The following is a 21,584-nucleotide window of genomic DNA, read 5'->3' on the forward strand; positions in this document are numbered from 1 at the left end:
GGGATAGCAAATGTAGATCGTTTTTGCAGTAATTCGTTTTAAGCGCGATCGAATACGAGGTTCAACCCTATATTTTTTTCTCAAAGGTGTTTTTTGTAAGAACGGCATAACTTCCTCAGTAATTCCGTATATAAAGCATATATTTAAAAGATTTTAATCACCGCCGTTGACGAAAAATATAGAGACAATTCACGGTTTGGTTGTTTTGTTGGGGGAAAAAATCATAGTCTTCTATTACGCATTACTTTAATGCATAGCATCCCGAAATGGTGACAGATTGACTCAGTTGGTTAGAGGGTGCAGTTAATTGCGCGAAGGTTCTAAATAAAAAATCAAGTTATAATCCCCATCGGTTTAAAAAATATCATTTTAATGAGTTATTTTCTTTAGCAGAATTCTTGTTCAAATTTCCAGACTATATAACTTGTACTGATTCAATTTTTCTGAGCAACAGTTGTAATGTTGTTAAAATCAGGAAGCAAGGCACGATTTTTAACCTGGTGAATCACAGTACAAGTTTTTAAAATATTTTAATAGAACAGAGCCGTCGGTTTTAATTTATTTTGCAGCTTTTTTACGCATTGCTTCAGTGTATAGTATTTTGAGTTGGAGGTTCGTTAATTCAGTTGGTACGAGAGTCTGCACGATCGATCGTCTGAAAGCCTAAAAATGTAGTTTTTGATTGACTCCGTTTAATTGGGGCAGATTTCTGAACCAAAAATGCGTTGTGCATTGACATCAGAAAAAAAAAACATTTATTTAAATGTAAATTGCAGTTTTAAATTCACTGCATTGTAAAAACAACACAGAAACGTTTCTGGAAAATAACACTATTCTACATCAAAAAATGCATTCGAGTCAAAAATCCCTATTTCTGAAGTATTTTGCCTCGTTAAACACAAAAACCGTTACAAAAAGTTGAGATTTTCGTCATCAGAATTCTGATTTAAATTTCCAAGGATATATAACTTCATCTCATTAAAGGATTCTGAGCAACAGTTCTATTGTTGTTAAAATCATTAACAAGGCACGAATTTTCACATGGTAAATCACAGTACAACTTTTAAAAAAATTTAAAAAAAAAACAGAGGCATCGGTTTTAATTTATTTTGCAGTTTCTTTATGCATTGCTTCAGTGTATAGGATTTTGAGTTGGAGGTCCGTTAATTCAATTGGTACGAGTCTGCACGATCGATCGTCTGAAAGCCGAAAAATGTATTTTTTGATTGACTCCGTTTAATTGGGGCGGATTTTTAAACCAAAGATGCGCTGTGTATTGATATCAGAAAAAATAAAAATTAATTTGAACCTTGATATCTTGAATTCAAATTATATTTTACGCAAACACGAGTTGTGACAGGTCCCTACTCATTGGGGGCTATTGTTTCTAGAAGCAGCTCTGTCCCCTCAAGCCTTCCCCTCCTCCTGGGCGGTTACGTGTGTTTAGTTGTGTGTGTGTGTGTGTGTGCAGGCGTGTGTGTATGTGTAGGCGCACATGCGTGCACGTGTAGACTTGTGTGTATGCGTAGACTTGTGTGTATGCACGTAGGCGTGTGTGTAAAGGCATGTGTGTTTGTGTATGAGCGCGCGTGTTGTAGGACATGGACGACATCGACCAGAATAAACGGATTCCAGGAGGCAGTGCTCGGAGTCGCGCCTGCAGAGGCCAGTGGGCGGTGGTGCTGGTGTCCCTGGTCCAAGCTGAAAAAGGAAGCAAACGCCAAGGACGGTGAAATAAAAACAATAAGCAATCGTGATTGCTCGAAAAAAGAAAAAAAAACATTTATTTAATTGTAAATTGCAGTTTTAAATTCATTGCACTGTAAAAGCAATACAGAAATGTTTCTGGGAAGAACACTATTCAACATTAAAAAATGCACTCGAATCAAAAATCGCTATTTCCCAAGTATTTTACCTCGCTAAACGCAAAAATCATTACAAAAAGTTCAGATTAGCTCTAGTTTTCAAGATACAGAACCAACTAGGACAGTGAATTCTCACTAATGCTCTTTTTTTCCGGTCATGAGTAATAAATCATCAGTACAAGAGATGACGGCATTAGTACTTATTTGAGGAGTAGATAAGCATTTAAAAATTATATGTATGTTGACCTCAATGTTATCAGTTCCATTATACTGTACGCTAATATTGTGGCTCAATTTCAGGCTAATGAATTGAAAAAAAAAATAATAATGAAAGCGACGATGATAACGACAAATATGAAGAGCTTAAAGCGGGACAACTATCAACATACTCAATGGCATTTGATACGCAGAAAAACTTGAAAAACTTGCAAATGACGATGTTTTTTGGACCACTAGTATTTTTCGAATAAAGTAACACAAGAGGGGATAAAACAGAGAAGCCATATATAACCAACTTCTTTGCTGCTATTCAAAAATAATAACTGAAAACAACAAAGCAAATACACATGCGGTTTATGATTTTTGGCACGAACTCGTTTTTTACGAGCACTCGGTTATGACGAACAAATAATGTGGTCCCTTGACGCTTGTTATAAGCGAGCTCAACAGTAATACGGCCACAGATTAAAAGAAATTTTCAATATTCTTGCATTATGCTTAAAACTGTGCACTGGTGGATATCAGTCATAAAATATTTATCTTTATTACCGCAACTTATTCATAAATTCTGTTTTTATGGATATTTCCTTGTATTACCTTTTCTAGAAAATGTATGACGTCTGCAAATTTCTTGGCCATTTTTATTCCGTTCTATTTGTAGACACAAGAAACTAAAAAAACAGGGTTCTACTATTATTTGAATTGAAAATTCTAATATCTCTGACAATGCTGGATTACAGTCAAGTCCCGACTTGCGCGAGGGATGCGTTCCAAGACCCCTCGCGTAAGTTGAAATTTCGCGTTGTTGAAAAGGATATGTGTAAAAACTTTTTAAAACATACCCAATTATTTTATACACTTGTAAACACCACCTTAATTGTTAAAAACCATTTCTTAACTATACATTACTTTTTCTTACATTAAAAAAAAACTGAATTTTTGTTTATATTTTAAATAAAAAACCGTTTTATTCAACATAAAATACTGCTACGATGCAAAAAATCAATGATCAATGGGAAAGAAAGACATAAAAGAAACCAGTACGGTACGTACCGTATGAAGTTAAGAAAACAAATGCACGATAGTTTTACTGTACAGTTGCTCCAGAAATGATATTTGTAACTGTAGAAAATGTAGGTGTTGATGATTTAAGTTGCGTGATCAAATCGTTAATTCTAGTATATTTTTTAATGTAATTGCTTCGCTAGTTCTTTTATAACGTTTCCATCTATAGCAATACCTCTATTCCGGCTTTCTTAATTTCACAATACAAGGGCAACTTCTATTTTCATATTTTTGCATTTCTCTTAGATACTACTTGGTGAACTTTTACGGATTTCCTTTTCTTGACTTTTAATTGCACATATATGGACGATTCACTCATATCTAATTGTTGTGCTACCTTCAACGCATTTTATAGTTGTTCAAGCACATAATCTTTAGCTTTTCTTTAACTGTCAGAAACTTTCTCTTTTTCTTTCGATCTCCACAATAAAAAACATCACTCTTAGGTGTCATTATATTTCAACAGCTTTTATATTTAGAATGAAAAAAAAAAAAAAAATGAGGAGTAGTTATTTGTATAAGTGATGTATCAGACCAGTACGGTGTGGGAACTTTAGCTCTCAGTGATGCTAATGAGATCCATTCACGAAATATTATTTTAGTAGCCAATAAAAAAGCCGATACTTACATACCGCGATTCCCTTCCGAAAATTTTCGTGTTGCGAGCGAGGAATTCGCGTTATGTCTAAAATTTTTTACTGACGAAAAAATCGCGTTATAGCCATTTTGCGTAAGTCGGATCGCGTTGTAGCGGGAGTCGACTGTATCTTCTTTTCATTTTTTTTTTGCTCCCTCTAGCGTATTGCGAGAGAGTTGCATGAATTACTTAATCAATTTTAAAACTACATTCTTGGTGAATGATTTTTTTTGTTTATATAAGTAATGGGTGAGTAATAAAACTGGTAACCACAAAAAATAACATAACGTTTAGATTAAATTTGATTTCTTTAACGTTATAAATCTTCCGGTTTACTAGTTGTTATTAACAGCTTTAAATAATTATTTCTAAATTCCAGCAGTAAATAAAGCGGAAAAAAGCGGAACTACTAGTCTGCACAGACCTTCTACGTCCGAATGCTTCGGAATAAGGATGAAGTAAGACAAAGACAACATTTACATGGACACAATGGAGGACAGCATTTGTCAAAATTGAAAGACTTTTACCATTATCACATTTCACATATATTTTTTTTCATTTTGGTTGATTTCATTTTTTAGTATTAGTGCGCAATGAAATATCTCCGCACTAATCAAGGCTGGATACAGCTTCTGGTTTTGGAGGGGGTTTTAAGTATCGTTAATTGGGAGAAATAAAGGACTTGGAGAGACATTTTTTAACAATAAGTCCGCAAAATGCATGAATTAGGCTGTTATTTCAGGGGGAAAGGGTCATTGTTTAAAGCAAATAATTTTACATAAAAATGACATGAAAATTACATCTTGGCAGCACTTTTTGAATTTTTTTCATGCTGCATTCTTGTAAGTTAGTTGAACAGTTCCGTTTGTGTTTTGTTACGGCATGTGTCTACTTTACGTCACATGTTTAATATTATATTCAGTTGAATTTCATGAGAAATAACAGTAAACGACCTTTAAAACCAAATTGTTTTAACCATAGCTCATCTTATGTGGATAAGAAAAATAAAATAAATAACAAACAACAGGGCGGGATAGCGAATGTAGTTCGTCTTTGCAGTAATTACTTTGAAGCTAGTTCGAATTAACGAAGTTCAACCCTAGATTTTTTTCGCAAAGGTGTTTTTTGTGGTAACGACATAATTTCCTCAGTAACTCCATATATAAAGCATATATTTAAAGATGTTGCCCACCGCCGTTGACGAAAAGTATAGAGATAATTCACGGTTTGATTGTTTTGTCGGAAAAAAGAAAAAACAATTCATAGTTTTCTATTACGCATTACTTTAATGCATAGCATCTCGAAATGGTGACAGTTTAACTCAGTTGGTTAGAGGGTCCAGTTAATTGCGCGAAGGTTCCAAATAATAAATTAAGTTCTAATCCCCATCGGTTGAAAAATAACATTTTAATGCGTTATTTTCTTTAGCAGAATTCTTGTTCAAATTTCCATGAATATATATCTTCAACTGATTCCATTTTTCTGAGCAGCAGTTCTATTGTTGTTAAAATCAGGAAGCAAGGCACAAGTTTTAACCTGGTAAATCGCAGTACAACTTTTTAAAATATTTTAATGGAACAGAGGCATCGGTTTTAATTTATTTTTTGCCTTCTTTACGCATTGCTTTAGCGTATAATATTTTAAGTTGGAGGCTCATTAACGCGGTCGGTAAGAGCTCTGCAGGATCGATCGTCTCAAGGCCGAAAAATCTAGTTTTTGGATTACTCCAGTTAAAGTTCATCCATATTATCATGAGCTTAACTCATTCGGTCAGGTTTCTAAACCAAAGATGCGTTGCGCATTGAAATCAGAAAAAAACCTATTATTTAAAAATTGTAAATTATAGTATGAAATTCATTGCACTGTAAAAACTATTCAGAAACCTTCCTGGAAAATAACATTGCTCAACACCAGAAAATGCTTTGTGCTCAAAAATAGCTATTTCCGATGTATTTTGCCTCACCAAAAACGAAATTCGACATAAAAAGTCGAGATTAGTTCTAGTTTTCGAGATACAGAGCCAATTAGGGTAGTGAAATCTCACTAATACTATTTTTTCCTAAAGCTTCCAAGATAAATTCAATCACCCATTAAAATTAAACCTTTATCGAATTTCAGCATGTTTGCCAGAAAACGTTACCCAAATTTATGACGAATTTTAAACCTATTGCATTTGAAATCGGCCTAAACTCGGGTTATTTTTTGGTCAACGGTCCTTTCCACATGTAACGGGATGTTTTATCGAACCATCCCTTGTTCTAATTATAAACGTCACGGTCAAAGAACACCCATCACAAGCGATTATTATCCATGCAGTAAGAAAGAAGAAATATTTCTGGTTCGAAGTCATAAAAATCAGAGAGTTTTGTGGTAATGGCCTTTCGATGTATAACCCGTTGAAAAGGACAGGACGACCTATCCGGCATTTTGGTTCCAAGACAGCTTTGGATCGAACATTGTTTATAGTATTTATAAATACGTTTTGCCGCGTCCTTGGCGCCTGCCTTTTCTAGTGGGCAGAGAAGTCTGCCTGTGACAGAAAGGTCCGGGTTCGAATCCCGGCTCGGGCATGGACGTACTTTCTTTCTCCTGTTCTTGTCCTTTCTTTGTGTGAATGTATAGTTACGCTGTGAATGGTTGCCTACCCTATAAACGGGTCCTTATGGCATGTGTGTACAGTAGAATTCGGTCTTCACACCAAATTACGGTACGGTTTGAAAAGTGAAGCAGCGCACTCCAAATTGCCAGCCTAGCTGGCACACGACAACAACAATGTTCCTTGGTTGCTGTGTCGTAAAAACGTTTGTGATACGTTGAGTAAAATGCAACTTAAGGTAAATCTAGATAGATACCACTTTTCACAAATTCTAAGGTTCCTATATAAGGGGAGCTGACTTATCTGACATTTTGGTTCCAAACTAGTCGGGCGAAAACAATAGTATTTGTACAAAAGCCTCATTGCAGAAAACTGGTGTCCAATGTTGATGAAATGATGTTTCATTATTTTATTCTGTAGACGAAGACGATTTAATTAATACAAATTAAAAACAAATAAGGTGTGAAAATGCGGTTTGTTACAGTAAACATTTCCCGATACATTTTTGTTGAATTTCGGAACTAAGTTATCTTTCTAGATTAACCTTAAGTGATATTTCTGTACCTCAGAGCCAAACAGACGTAAGTCCGAAAATTTCGATTTTCCGTTTATTATTGCATTGTATGTATAATACTATTTCACATACAGCCATGACAGTGAAATTTTGAAAAATAAATTCCTTTATAAATTAACTGGTGCTATAAGAACGTAAGTCCCAACTTTTGTTTCAGCCAAAAAAACGTAAGTCCACTTAATACCAACTGGCTCTGAATTATTACTTAATGCATGTTGAGAAAAATATCGCCTGTTATTAGAGGAATAATATTGGTTAAAGAAATGTAAACTAAACAGAATTATTGTGAAATAGTTTGTGGTGGGAATGAAAAAAAAAGAAAAACAAAATAAAGGAAAAGGGAGGAAAAGAGTAAAAAATGGCCTGTTTCTAGACAACGTAAAAGATACGGCATGAAGGGGAACAAAACCAGAAGCCACACATTTGCTTTAAATTTTAATAACAGTAAAAAATTAGTTTGCAAAACTTTTTTAAATATACTATATCTCTGAAACCTTTATGAGAGTCGCTTCAGAAAAAGCCAGTGAGTCTACGTTGGTAACACTAGACCGGAGGGGTAGACGTATTCCTGCAAATAAACTAACAAGTAATAGCTTAAATATAATCAAAACAAACATTTTGAAGTTTCCAGTGAATGAAAGCCACTACAGCAAGGAGAGATCGAAACGTAAATACTTGAGCAATCACCTAAACATTTCAGAAGTGTAGTAACTATACGTCGATGAATGCGTGAAAGAAAAAAAAAATAAATAAAGCAGAGAAAAAGTGGGTATATTCAAAAGTTTTCGAAGAAGACTTCAATTTATCCTTCCACTTTCCAGACAGACTCTTGTAATATTTGTGACAAATTAGATTGTGAATCAGAAAATGGAAGAACTGTTGAAAAACGCAGCGAAATTTAAGTTAAAAAGTAAAACACTTGGGAAAAACTTCATTCAGATATGAGTTAAAAAGAGAACATACACAAAAAGGCTGTGCAATTAAAGATAGGACAGTCGTTTATGTCTGTTACCCAAAAATGCCTTCCTACTCCAGATTTGAAGCACTCTCAAAGTTTTTACTCAAGAAAACTCTGGACATTAAATCGTACTATTCTTGACACAACCATCGACAAAACTTGGTGCATGATTGCATGATTTGGTATGACGTAACAGCCAGGCGAGGAAATGAAATTGCATCATGCTTTTATATATATATATATATATATATATATATATATATATATATATATATATTTATTTATTTATTTATTTATTTATTTATTTACGTGTAAAATTGACTTCAAAATTCTGGAAATCCTACAGGAAACTTATTGGTATGGAATGATAATTGCAGTGGCCAAAATAGGAATATTAATATGGTTTTCGTCTTATGGATGTTAGACAACATTTCGACTTTAAAAGAAAACCACAAGTTTCTGCTTGCTGGACACACTCACAAGGAAGTAGATGGGAAACATAGTATTATACAGCATTTTAAAAAACAATTACAAAAACACACTATCTTCACTGCAAATTATTGGGCTAATTTTATTAGTTCATGTTCAAGGAAAAAACCCGTTTGTTGCAAGAAGGATGGGCCTTGAAGACTTTTTAGAGGTTATTTATTTGAAGCGCAAAGAAGCTCCATTTGTTTCAAGAAAGACCAACACTAATAAAGAGCCATTTTTGATATAAAATGCAGTTTGGTTGCAGCTTCAAAAAGGAGACAGCAAATTGTATTGTAAGTCCAGCTTTGCAGATGAAGCGTTTCTAGCGGTTGAATTAAAAAGAAATGAACAAAAAAAAAGGGTTGTATGCCAAAGGCAATTCCGAAACTAAGAATAACCACCCAAAAAAATAAGTAATGAAAAGTACAGAGACCTTATGAATTTAAACGCAGTGGATTCCTATTATAGAGTGTAGACCTGACTTTGAAAATCTTCCACATTGAGAAAACGAAGGAAACTTTCCTGAAGATGATTCAACTGCTCTGGACCAATGTTTTGAGATCATCTGCAATTTATAGATGATCAGTTTCTTTGCAACATTTTAAAATTTAATATGTTCTGCTTATATGTTCTAATTCTAACTGTCGATTACTTTTTAAGTATCCCTAATTTTTACTATGAACTTTTGCAGTTTACTTGTAAAACCATTTAAACATTTTTAAAACAGCGTTTGCTGTAAAACAACAGTAACACAAGTCCAGTTCTGATATAATGAGTCATTTCACCTTTAATTGTATAATTAATTCTTTAGTTGTACGAAAATGAACCAACAAGGAGTACAGCATACATTTTTTTTTAAAGTTAACAATTATGTTTTGCCTATGTAAATGAAATCCTTCCTTTCTGTTTTTACCAGGGATGCAGAGTCGGAGTCTAATTGATTTTGGGGTGAAGGAGTCGGATTCGGCGCTGGGATTTGACGGTTTAAAATACAGGAGTCAAAATTGGAGTTGGTCATTTTTGCTCTGAGTTCGAAACTCTGCTTGTGCTATGCAGTCAGTCGGAGTCGGAGTCAAAATAATTTTGAAGTAATGGGAGTCTGAGTCAAAGGCTCTAGAATTCTCGGAGTTAGATTTGATCATTTTTAATCCAGACCCCCAGCCCTGGTTTTCACACTCTCGTACAAAATAGATTAATGTGACTTACGTTAGTCTGGCCCTCAGGCATGGAATTGTTTTTGATTAAAACCACAACAACGTAAGTGCAGTTCTGATGCAAGGAATCATTTATTCTTTAATTATGAAAATAATTGAAAAGTGGTGCAAAAATTAACCAACAAGGGATGAAAAAGACCTATTTTTTTTTTAAAAATATTAACAGTCATATTTGGTAGCGTAATTCATATAATAGCTTTGCAACTAGGCAACAAAATCATTATTTTCTGTTTTTTCGCTCTACTGCAAAATTATCATTATGTGACTTACGTTCCTCTGGCTCTGAGGTACAGATTTAATTCAACATCACTTGTTTTACGACATATCAACAGCGAATATTATAACGTGTTTTAATAAATACTAGAAACGAGGTTTGATCCGATTTTGTCTTGGAACCAAAATGTCGAATAAGTCAGCCTGTCCTATTCAAGGGCCTCTAGCAAATTCAGCAAAAATCTATACGGGAAGAGTTTACTGTAAAGGACCTCATTTTCACACCTTATTTTTTAAAAAATTTGTATTTAATAAATTTTCTTCGTTTACAAAATAAAATAATCAAACATGAATCAGGCTATGCATCCAAAGCTTGAGCACCATTTTTCTGCAACGAGGCTTTTATATAAATACTATTTTTTTCGTTCGAAAATGTCGGAACCAAAATGGCAGATAAGTCGGCTCCCCTTATATAGTGGCCTTATTTCGATGGAGAGGCGTCCTGTAATGATGCGGTTTTGATAATGCAGTTTCCCGTAACTGGGAATCCATCTGTTGCGGTATGTAATCTGTGAGGGTCATCTTAAATCACGGGATTATTTTCTATTTTTAGACATCGGAGAGTTTTTCATCGTATTTTCATAATACATCCAAATCTGTTTTTACGTGGTCTTTTTTTATGCGATTTTTTGTTGTGCGTTTTTTTTTTTTTTGGCTTTTTGCTTTTTCTTTTTTTTGTGCGGTATATTAAAATTGATTGGGATTCAATTGACGAAATTGTTTTTAAAACGTGTGCGAGGTAGTATCTTCAAGTGACGACATAGGCACCTCAATCGGAAGTCACTGTGACCTCCCAAATTTTTTCTTATTCCGGAAATTTTGACCGACTACTCGACAAAAAGTATCTTCACTTTGTTTATTTTGACTTCGTTTAAAGATTATTTTTGGGTTATTTTCTATGTGAGACGTTTTTATGCAGTTCCTATCCACGGCATTAAAAAAAAAATTTAAAAAAAATAATAATTAAAAAAAAAATTGCATTTTGACCTCTTGAATTCAAAGTTATGTTTTTCGCAATCACGAGTGTGTGTGTGTATGTATTTGTGTGTGTTTATGTGGAGGGGGGTATGTGTGTTAGTGTGTAGGGGGTATGTGTATGTGTATGTTAGCATGTGTGTTTGTGTCTGCGTGCAGCTTTGAGTGTGTGTGTAGTTGTGTGTATGAGTGTTTGTGTGTGGGGGGAAATGTGTATGTGTGTAGGCATATGTGTTTGTGTCTCTGTGGGTAGTTGCGTGTAGGTGTCTGTATGTATGCGTGTGTGTGTATGTGTTTGAGTGTGTGTATGTGTGTGTATGTGTTTGTGTATGTGTTTGTGTGTGTATGTATTTGTGTGTGTATGTGTTTGCGTGTGTGTATGTGTTTGTGTGTGTATGTGTTTGTGTGTATGTGTTTGTGTATGTGTTTGTGTGTGTGTATACGTGCGTGTATGTATGCTTGTAAGTGTAGCATATGGACGCAACCTGGAGACGGTTTTCGCTAGAGGAGCAGCATCGTGAGGAGCCGGTCGACGGTGATGCTGCAGAGGGTGCTGGCGGGAAAATAAAATGATAGCACATCGAAACAGTCAAATGAAAGCAGTAAGCAATCGTGATTGCTCAAAAAATAAATAAATAAATAAATGTGTTGCAAAAACAACTTTTTCAAGTTACTCGTGAAGTTTCGAACAATTTTTTTTATGCGGTCCCTATCTACCGCATAAAAACAGGTTTGGGTGTGCTCGAAAATTGTATTATAATGATTGTTGATTTTTACTCATTTTTCGTAAATGCAAGTGGTCTTAACCCCTTTATGATCTTATATTTTACAAGAAAAAGGACAGAAAAGTGCCTTTTTTTCATTTAAGAAAATAATATAAAAAAATTTAAATTAATTACCCGTGACATTTGTCCAAATTATATTTTGCTTCTCTCAGGAACATCAAACAGAAACAGTTTCTGTACTTTAAACTGGGCCACTCATATTTTAATAGTTGTAACAATACTATTTGTTTGTATAAAACGAAAGAAAAACTTCTGCAGTATTGTACAATTATTCAAAATTTTGAGTCCCCCTCCCCCTTTAAGTATATTCAGTTGGAATTTGAAGTAATTTTGACCAGTAGTTTTTTCATACAGCATTTTCAAAGCGGGACTTTAATCGGCCAGCATTTAAAATGAATAAATGAATTATTTTCTTGGTGCAAAGTTATCCTGCTATTCCGGCCGTCATTCGGGTGAACAGGCGGGGGGGGGGGGGGGTCAACTGACCCCTTACTGGGAAAAAAACATAATGTAAATTTGCCTTTTTATGTTTCTTCCCTGCAAAAAAATGCGTACACTGTTAAAACTACAGGATGCATTCAGCACCTTTCAGGGGAGAAACGCTTGTTCAACAGCGACACCCAATACGGAGCCGAAATCGCACCTCTAAATAGGGTGAAAAACAGGCACCTTTTAAAAAATAGACAGCCGGAGTGAAAAAAAGGAACCTTTGGAGAGAGAAATGGCACCCTTACTATAGGTCCTCCTCCCCCCTCCCCCTTTTTGTGTGTGTTTTTGAATACAGTTGTGGTTTTTTTTTTTTTTTTTTTAAGTTTTGTTTTGATTTATGATATTCTTCGTTTTGGACATTTTTCACATTGAACTCGATACTGGAAATGATTAAAACATGTAATTACAGCATTTGATCATATTTCAGAGTTTTCAACATAGTTAAGAAGTGCTCATTGCTCTAACTCAGTGTTTCTCAATCTCTTTTGACTCACTGGCGCGGTAAAAGCAAATGAAAAACTTTGCGAACCAGTGAAATCTTTATCGTTTTCTTAAAAATTCATAAAATAAATAATGTAACGGATTCGGTGCGACTTCCACTTTCTTGAAATGAAGACACAGTTCTTGATAAAAACACAGGAAATTTATTTACACTATGTACAGGAAAGATCTTCAACAACTGCTAAATTACTCATCAGCAATTAAGCAATTATCACACAACACCGTAAACTCAACGTTTACACACGTATTTACTTCCAAATACGAAAACAACACAGCGAAATGCCTCGCTATAAACAGAGCAAATACACACTCTCAGTTCGAAATCCTCAATCGAAACTAACTGTTTATCCATCGCTAACGGCTTAAATACACCGAAAAGAAATTTCTCAAATATTCCACACGCTTCTGTAAAGTAGTAGACCGTTATCAAATTTTTATCAATGAACAAAAAGGAAATAGGGGTCGTATACTTTAGCCATATGAAAAAGGGGATGTATATTCATTACGGGAAACTATTTACAGGTTACACTCCTACAATAATTACTATTTACAGAATTTGTAACATTGCCCCCTTCCTAAGGACTGCACGTCCCGGGCAGTACAATCCCCAGAAAGGGTGCCAAACTTCTATCACAAGTTTACAAATATACACATTAATTAATAACTAACAGATACAGAAAACACAATAATAACAAGAAATATTACTAAACATTAAAAGCAAAAATTATCTACAACTTTTATGTTATCAACCATGGTTGTTTACGTAATACTCATGAACTATGGCCATAGTATAGGGCTAACCGATCATAATGTACAACCCTAGGTTTTGCATTAGGTGATTTTTGGATCCTCACTACGACGTCATTCAGTCGGTTAAGGACTTTGTAGGGTCCATCCCAATGCGACTGCAATTTGGGTGACAGACCTTTCCGTCGGATGGGATTCCATAACCAAACCTTGTCGCCTTCGTTGAATTCATGTCCAGTAGACCTTGTGTCGTATCGGGTCTTCATCTTCTCCGCCGCGATGTTGATTCGCTCTCGTGCGAAGTTATGAACGTCTTCCAACCGGGCCTGGAGATCCTGGATGTACTCCTCAGGCGATGAAGGCGAATCCGGAGGACGACCGAAGACGAGATCACAAGGTAGCCGAAGCTCTCGTCCGAAGAGCATCTGAGATGGGGCATATCCGGTAGTCTCGTGGACAGCACTGCGGTAGGCCAGCAGGAACAAAGGTAGCTTCTTGTCCCAATCCTGTTGATTTCTGGATACCATAAGTGAGAGATTGTTCAGGATTGTGCGGTTAAATCTCTCCACCATGCCGTCCGATTGTGGGTGTAGTGGTGTTGTCCTAGTTTTCTCAATTCCGAGAATTTGACATAGGCCCTTAAACACAGCAGAGATGAAATTCCTCCCTTGATCGGAATGAATCTGCAAAGGTGTTCCGTATCTCGAGATCCAATGCTGGACTAGAGTCTCTGCTACGGTAGTAGCTTCTTGATCTGGAATGGGATATGCTTCCGGCCATTTGGTGAAGTAGTCGATGGAAACAAGAATGTATTTGTTCCCATCAGCAGTTCTTGGTAGAGGACCCAGGATGTCGATCCCAATTCGTTCGAAAGGAGCTCCAACGTTGTACAGATGTAGCTTCCCTCTGCTTCTCTTCTTCGGTCCTTTACGAGCAGCACAGGCGTCACAAGAATGGCACCACCTCTCCACGTCATCCTTCGCCTTACTCCAGAAGAAGCGCTCCCGAACTTTATTGAGGGTTTTCAAGACACCAAAATGTCCTCCAGTCGCACTACTATGTATTTCTTTAAGAACATCTGAAATACTTGATCGGGGAAGTAGTAACTGCCACCTAGATGTTTTGCCGTCATCAGATTCCCATTTTCGGTACAGTACGCCGTTCCGTAAATGGAGTGAGTTCCATAAAGCCCAGTATCTTTTTGTTGCAGGAGTGAAGATGGAAACGTCCTGCCAGATAGGGCGTCGACTGTCACTTTCCATGAACTCCAAAATTGGTTTTATGTCGGGGTCTTCTAGTTGATCTTTTCGAACTTGGTCGTCACTCCATGGATCAGGTTCTGATGATTTTGAAGTCACTGTCACCTGATAGGCAGTAGGGCTAGTCGTTCCATACTGTTTCTCGATTCGGGAACAATAGTGGCAGTTCTCAGGACAGGGTCTCCTTGATAAAGCGTCAGCATTACCGTGAGATAACCCTTTTCGATGCTTGATCTCCATGTCATATTCCTGGAGCCGTTGTATCCATCTGGCTATCTGACCTTCCGGATTTTTGAAGTTCAAAAGCCAAGTTAATGAGGCATGATCTGTCCGAAGCAGAAATTTTCGGCCGTAGAGGTAATGATGGAAGTGTTCTACAGCTTTCACTATGGCCAGTAACTCCTTTCTGGTGACGCAGTAATTTCGCTCCGACTTTGATAAGCATTTGCTCCAATAAGCGATGACATGTTCATTTCCGTCAATTTCCTGGGATAAAACAGCTCCGATGCCCTCGTTGCTCGCATCAGTGTCCAGGATGAAGGATTTTTCAGGCTGAGGATAGGCGAGGATAGGCGTTGATGTTAAAGCCTCCTTCAGTCGTAGAAATGCATCTTCGCATTCTTTGGACCATTCAAACTTTTGCTTGCTCTCTGTCAGCTTATGCAAAGGTCGTGCAATGTTGGAAAAACCCTTTACAAACTTCCTGTAGTACGTGCAGAGCCCCAGGAAACTTCGCAGCTGATGGATGTTTTCAGGACGACTCCAACTCTTGACCGCAGATACCTTTTCTAGATCGGTTTGTGCACCTTCAGAAGAGATGATGTGACCAAGGTAGTTCACTTCCCGGCGGAACAAATTACATTTGGAGGGACTTAACTTCAGATTGGCTTCCTTAAGCTTCTGCAGCACCTTCCTAAGATTTGCCAGATGTTCTTCGAAACTGCGTCCCACGATGATGATATCGTCTAAGTAGACCAGACAGGATTCGTAGGAAAGTCCTCTTAACACTGTCTCCATAAGACGCTCGAAAGTAGCTGGTGCATTGCAGAGGCCGAAGGGCATCACTTTAAACTGCCATAAGCCTTGTCCAGTTGTAAATGCTGTCTTTTCTCGGTCATCAGGGTGTATCTCAACCTGCCAGTAGCCGCTCTTCAAGTCCAGGGTCGAAAACCACTTGTGTCCGGAAAGAGTGTCCAAGGTGTCGTCTATCCGTGGAAGAGGGTAACTGTCTTTCTTGGTGATTTCATTCAGCCGTCGGTAATCGACACAAAATCTGGTGGAGCCATCTTTCTTTCGGACTAAGACGATGGGAGAAGCCCAAGGACTGGATGACGGTTCGATGACATCATTCTCCTTCATCTCTTTCAGGAGGGTCTCAACTTCTTCCTTCTTGGCGAATGGTAGTCGTCTTGGATGCTGCTTAATAGGGGGGTGTTCTCCAGTGTAAATCCTATGCTGCGTTAAATTCGTACGGCCAACATCCTCCGATGTAGAGGAAAACAGATGCTTGAAGTCGTCCACCAATTGTTCCGCAGCAGTTCTTTGATCTTTCGATAATGGCGCACTCCCAATTAACTTCGACGTCAAGGACTCAGAAGACACAGTCTCAGGGGAATTGATTCTTCTAATGATGCAGTTTACTGGAGTACAAGTTGCCAACACTTCACCTTTTCGGATATTCCTTGGCCTTTCACTCACGTTGGCGACTCTCACAGGAATTACATCCTTAGAAAGGTCCACAAGCGTAGATGCTACCAGTACTCCTTTTAGGCTGTTGCTTAGGTTAGGGTATTCAATGAGTCCAAATCGAAAACTATTGCTTTCTTCAAGGGAGCCAGGTATTAATGATTCTGACCTTGAGGGAATCGATAAATCTGTTTGAGCTATTATTTGATGAGCGGATTTTACATCACTCTCTGCAGGGAAAACGGCTATGTCTTCTCTCATCGAGTGCAGCTCATTAGTCTTGAAGTCGAGAGTGAAGTCATATTTCTTCAAAAAGTCCAATCCGAGAATGAAGGGGTCCGTGATATTAGCGACGAATGCCGTATGATGGTAGGTGGCATTCCCAAACACTATTTCCAAGTCCACTTTACCGTCAATCTCAATTTTGTCACCTGTCACAGTCTGGAGACTTACGCGTGGCGATGTCCACAGCAGTTTCAATCCGAATTCACGAGCCACATCTGTCCTAATGATTGTCACATTGGCTCCAGTGTCAACAATCAGTCTGCAGGGGTTCCCATTTACATGTGCGTAAATGAAAAGTCCATCACTGCCACTACTAGAAGAGGAAATCTGCAGAGCTTTAGTGGTGGTGATTTCCTTCCCTCGCGTAGCTTGGCGAGCCGGACAACTCCTTCGCAGGTGTCCTTCACTACCGCATTTCCAGCACTTCTGCTCTTGTTTCTTTTGGGCTGTTATGCTGCTCAAATGTCTTGTCAAGTCACCGAGTTGTCTCTCAAGTTCAGCGAGGTGGGACGACCTGGAATCAGACTCATCAGCTTCCTGAGTCCGGATTAGATGGCGATCCACACGGGTTGCTTCTTGGGCGGCCTCGTATCTCATCGCATACACAACGGCAGAATTCAGGTCTTTGACATCCGCCATCCGTAGAGCTTTCTGGATTTCCGGATCTCGAACCCCGTCGATGTAGTAGTTGAGTGCCAGGTTGTCTCGAACATCCGCAGGGCAGTGGTAAAAAGCAAGATGAGACAGTCTCTCGATGTCCGCCGCAAGCTCTTGCAGGGTTTCCCCAGTTTTCTGGAAACGGGACTTCAACTGGAGTCGGCTGAAATCTTTCTGGCACTTCTCACCGAAGCGAAGCTCCAACGCAGATGTGAGGGAGGCGAAATCCAGGCGCTGGCTGTCCGGAAGGGTCTGGAGAATGTCCGCTGCGTCTCCTCTCAGGGATGCTGCAAGATGACAGGCCTTGGTAGCAGAGTCCCATCCGTTCGCTTCCGCCATTATCATGAATTGAGTTTTGTAAACCTGCCACGAAGTTTTCCCATCAAATGTGGCAAGTTTAATGGACGGTCGAGCAACCGATGTGGGAGCGCCAAACTGTACAGAGCTGCTTTCCGCGGTCGCCAATCTCCTTTCCACGTCCTTAAAGATCTCTTCTTTAATTATATGAAATCTTCTATCTTCTTCTTCAAATTTATTTTCTACAGCATTGAATCGGCTTTCAACGGTATCAAATTTTTCTTCAATAGCATCAACTCGATGCTCTATGTCATTAAATTTATTTTCCATCACAGTCTTTACCGAAATAAGGTCGTTTTTAATTTCTTCTTGGTTAGACGTTAAGTCCTTTTTCAGCACCGTTAAATCGCTTTTTAACTGGTCTTGATTTGCCAACATACTTGCAGTCAGATCACTTTTTAATTGTTCTTGATTAGCCGCCATACTTTCGCTCAAGTCACTTTTCACAGCATTAATTGCTTCCAGAAGTTGTTTTAATTGTTCATCCATTGCGCGAGTAATCACCATAAAAATAAAGTCCAAATTTAAAAAGTCTTTATGAAAAAAAAAATGTCCAAAGTCACACTTACTGCAAGAAAGTCCTGAAGTAGCCCCACGTTGGGCGCCAAATTGTAACGGATTCGGTGCGACTTCCACTTTCTTGAAATGAAGACACAGTTCTTGATAAAAACACAGGAAATTTATTTACACTATGTACAGGAAAGATCTTCAACAACTGCTAAATTATTCATCAGCAATTAAGCAATTATCACACAACACCGTAAACTCAACGTTTACACATGTATTTACTTCCAAATACGAAAACAACACAGCGAAATGCCTCGCTATAAACAGAGCAAATACACATTCTCAGTTCGAAATCCTCAATCGAAACTAACTGTTTATCCATCGCTAACGGCTTAAATACACCGAAAAGAAATTTCTCAAATATTCCACACGCTTCTGTAAAGTAGTAGACCGTTATCAAATTTTTATCAATGAACAAAAAGGAAATAGGGGTCGTATACTTTAGCCATATGAAAAAGGGGATGTATATTCATTACGGGAAACTATTTACAGGTTACGTTCCTACAATAATTACTATTTACAGAATTTGTAACAATAATATTAATAATAACTCTGGGGCCGTTAAAAACATGTGAAAAATTCAGAGTTCAGACGAGTTTTTTTTTTTTACAAAAAGTAATGTTAAGAATTAATAAAACAATAAATATCTACCCCTTTACTTGGTATCAAAGATCTGTCACAAATCGTTATAATTTCAAGACGAGTAATTATTTAAATAATGTGAGAAATTATACATTTACTAAAACCTTGACGCATTCCGAAAATGAAGCATAGCTGTACTTATGGATTATTTACATGAAGAGCCAAAAATATTCAGGGATATTACAGTTACGGAAAAACAAAATCGTTTCATAAACGTTAATCAAGAGTAACAAAATAAAATGCACATGAAGTGTTTCGATAGTTAAAAAACCAAAAGAAATTTATAACGCTATCCAGACATTAACCGATAACAGGAAATGATTCTAACACTTGAATGAAAAAGCCAAAAAAAAAAAAGTTGACTGAGAGAGTTTTTTTTTCGCTAGCTTTCTGTAATAATCTAGGTAGCACAAGAATCATTTTTATTAACATTCTCACTTGTTGGTTATTGATATCTTATAGCTTTTTTTTTTGTGATTAATAAAAGCTGCTTATCGAGTACTCAAGAAAATAATGACAGATATTTTTAGTAGCGTTTTGAATGATGGAAATTTCACAATAGTAACGGTTAACGGAAACTAAAAGACAGTAACGGTAACTGAAAAGCAGTAAATGCACTTTTAACCACTTAACTATGTTTGAAAGCCCTAAAAGCTACAAAGTGATCAAAAGCTATACTTACTTGTAATTTCGGATAATTAATCCAAGAAAAATTGTGTTTAAATCCAGTAGTGTATTCTAAGGCAAAAGCGCATGAGCAATGAGTCTTTTTTGTGATTGCATGCTGTTTCGGCTCCTCTGCTCTATTTTCTAGCTTGTATTGCACCATCAGGCACTATGCTTTCACCTTAGAGGGAATATTTTCACTCGTCTGGAACCCCTGGTTATAACAGTGTACACATCACTTTACAACGTTCCGGGATGTCACAGTTTTTCATCCAGTTCCGTTTACACTCTATCTTTTGTATAAACGTTTTCTGAATCGATATCAATTGCACAAATACAGACTTTTCGCTGGTGTTTAAAAATCTTTTGAGCTACCAGCTGAAAGATTTACTGAACTATTTATAAAATGTGCCGCTTTGTTTTAAGTACAGCCATTTCAGATCTGCAAAGGTCCTAGGAAGCTGTTTTAAGTACAGCTATTTCAGATCGTCAAAGCTCCTAGGAAGCGAAATCTGAGTTCCGTACCTTTGCAAAAAGCGTAGGCTACTTAAGTAAGGCTCCTGTATAAGGAGAGCTGACTTATCCCACATTTTGGCTCCAAAATTGTCGGGCGAAAAGGGTAGTTTTTTTTACAAAAGCTTCATTGCAGAAAACGGGTGTCCAAGCTTTGGATGTGTTGGCTGATTGATGTTTGATTATTTCATTCTGTAGATGAAGACGATTTAATTAACACGAATTAAAAACAAATAAGATGTGAAAATGAGATTCATTACAGTCAACATTTCCCGATACATTTTTGTTGAATTTGTAAAGTAAATTATCTCTTAGATTCACCTTAAGTGACATTTTACTCAACTTATGATCAATTATTTTACGACATAGCAACCAGCGAATATTATAAAGTATTTATAAATGCTAGAAATAAGGTTGGATTCAATTATGTCTTTGAACCGAAATGTCAAATAAGTTAGCCTGTCCTTTTCAAGGGGCTCTATTGCGGGGCTTTGAAAAGTTGAGCTCCGACTCAGACAATGTTTACCTCTGTTTCGGAAAATAGGGAGGGGTTTTTGGCGCTAAGTTGAGTTGAGAAACTTTCTTAGTTGTTTTTCTAAAATATTCCAACTAAAATCCGAGACAATACCATGTCTATTTTTCACTAAACTCACGTGAAACAAGTAAACATGGTCAAGGTCACAGCTCAACTAACCAGAGCTGCACTGTACAACTAAGGGGCCATTCATAAATTACGTAAGGATCGGGAGGGGGGGAGGGGTCAACCCTATTCTTACGTAATATTTTCCAAGGCTATATTTTGAATTAGAAATCGTGCCTTCAAGTGGTTTTGCAAGGATCGTATTTCATTTGCGTCAGGAAGGTTAAAACGGAGTAGGATGAGCTGGTTTTCACTTGTTTTACGAAACAAAAATAGTGTAAAATATAATAAAGTAATCGCGCTTTGTATGGCATGTTTTATTTTCAATTAGTATCGTATCACATAATTTATTTAAAGGGGTCACTGACACAAAAATCGTCAAATTTTGCAAATTGTTTTTATCATTTAAAAACATTTTCCGTCTATTACTGCTTAGTAGGTCGTTTGAATATTGTTTCTATCTTAATTAGAACGAAAGATGTAGTTTTTTTTGTTGCTTGCATTTAAGTAATATTGCATTTAACTTTAAAACTTCAAACGCGTTTTTCTCCATGATGCAATTTTTCCCGATTTTTTTGCATTCTAACTCTTATCAGTCAAGAACTGGTAAAGATAAAGTGATGAGATTTTGAGAATATCTTTTTCAAACAGTTTACTTTAATTTTTGTTTGGCTAATTTGAAAAAAAAAAAAAAAAACATTACTGCAAAAAATATGATTTATAAAAAAAGGTATCTTTGAATTTTTTGAAAATTTTCTTCAAATATTTTCTATTTTTCATTGAATTAATATTTTTTACATCGCCGAATAAAAATTAAAGCTTAGATATTTGTGCATAATTTTTTGAAAAGAATTTGAAAATTGACCAGGAATATTTTGAGTTTTAGCAACTTAAAGCAACCCCATTTTTGAAAAATATAATTAAATTTAAGTAAAAGATTGTT

Source organism: Uloborus diversus, chromosome 8 (assembly GCF_026930045.1).
Source record: "Uloborus diversus isolate 005 chromosome 8, Udiv.v.3.1, whole genome shotgun sequence".
Classification (NCBI taxonomy): Eukaryota; Metazoa; Arthropoda; class Arachnida; order Araneae; family Uloboridae; genus Uloborus; species Uloborus diversus.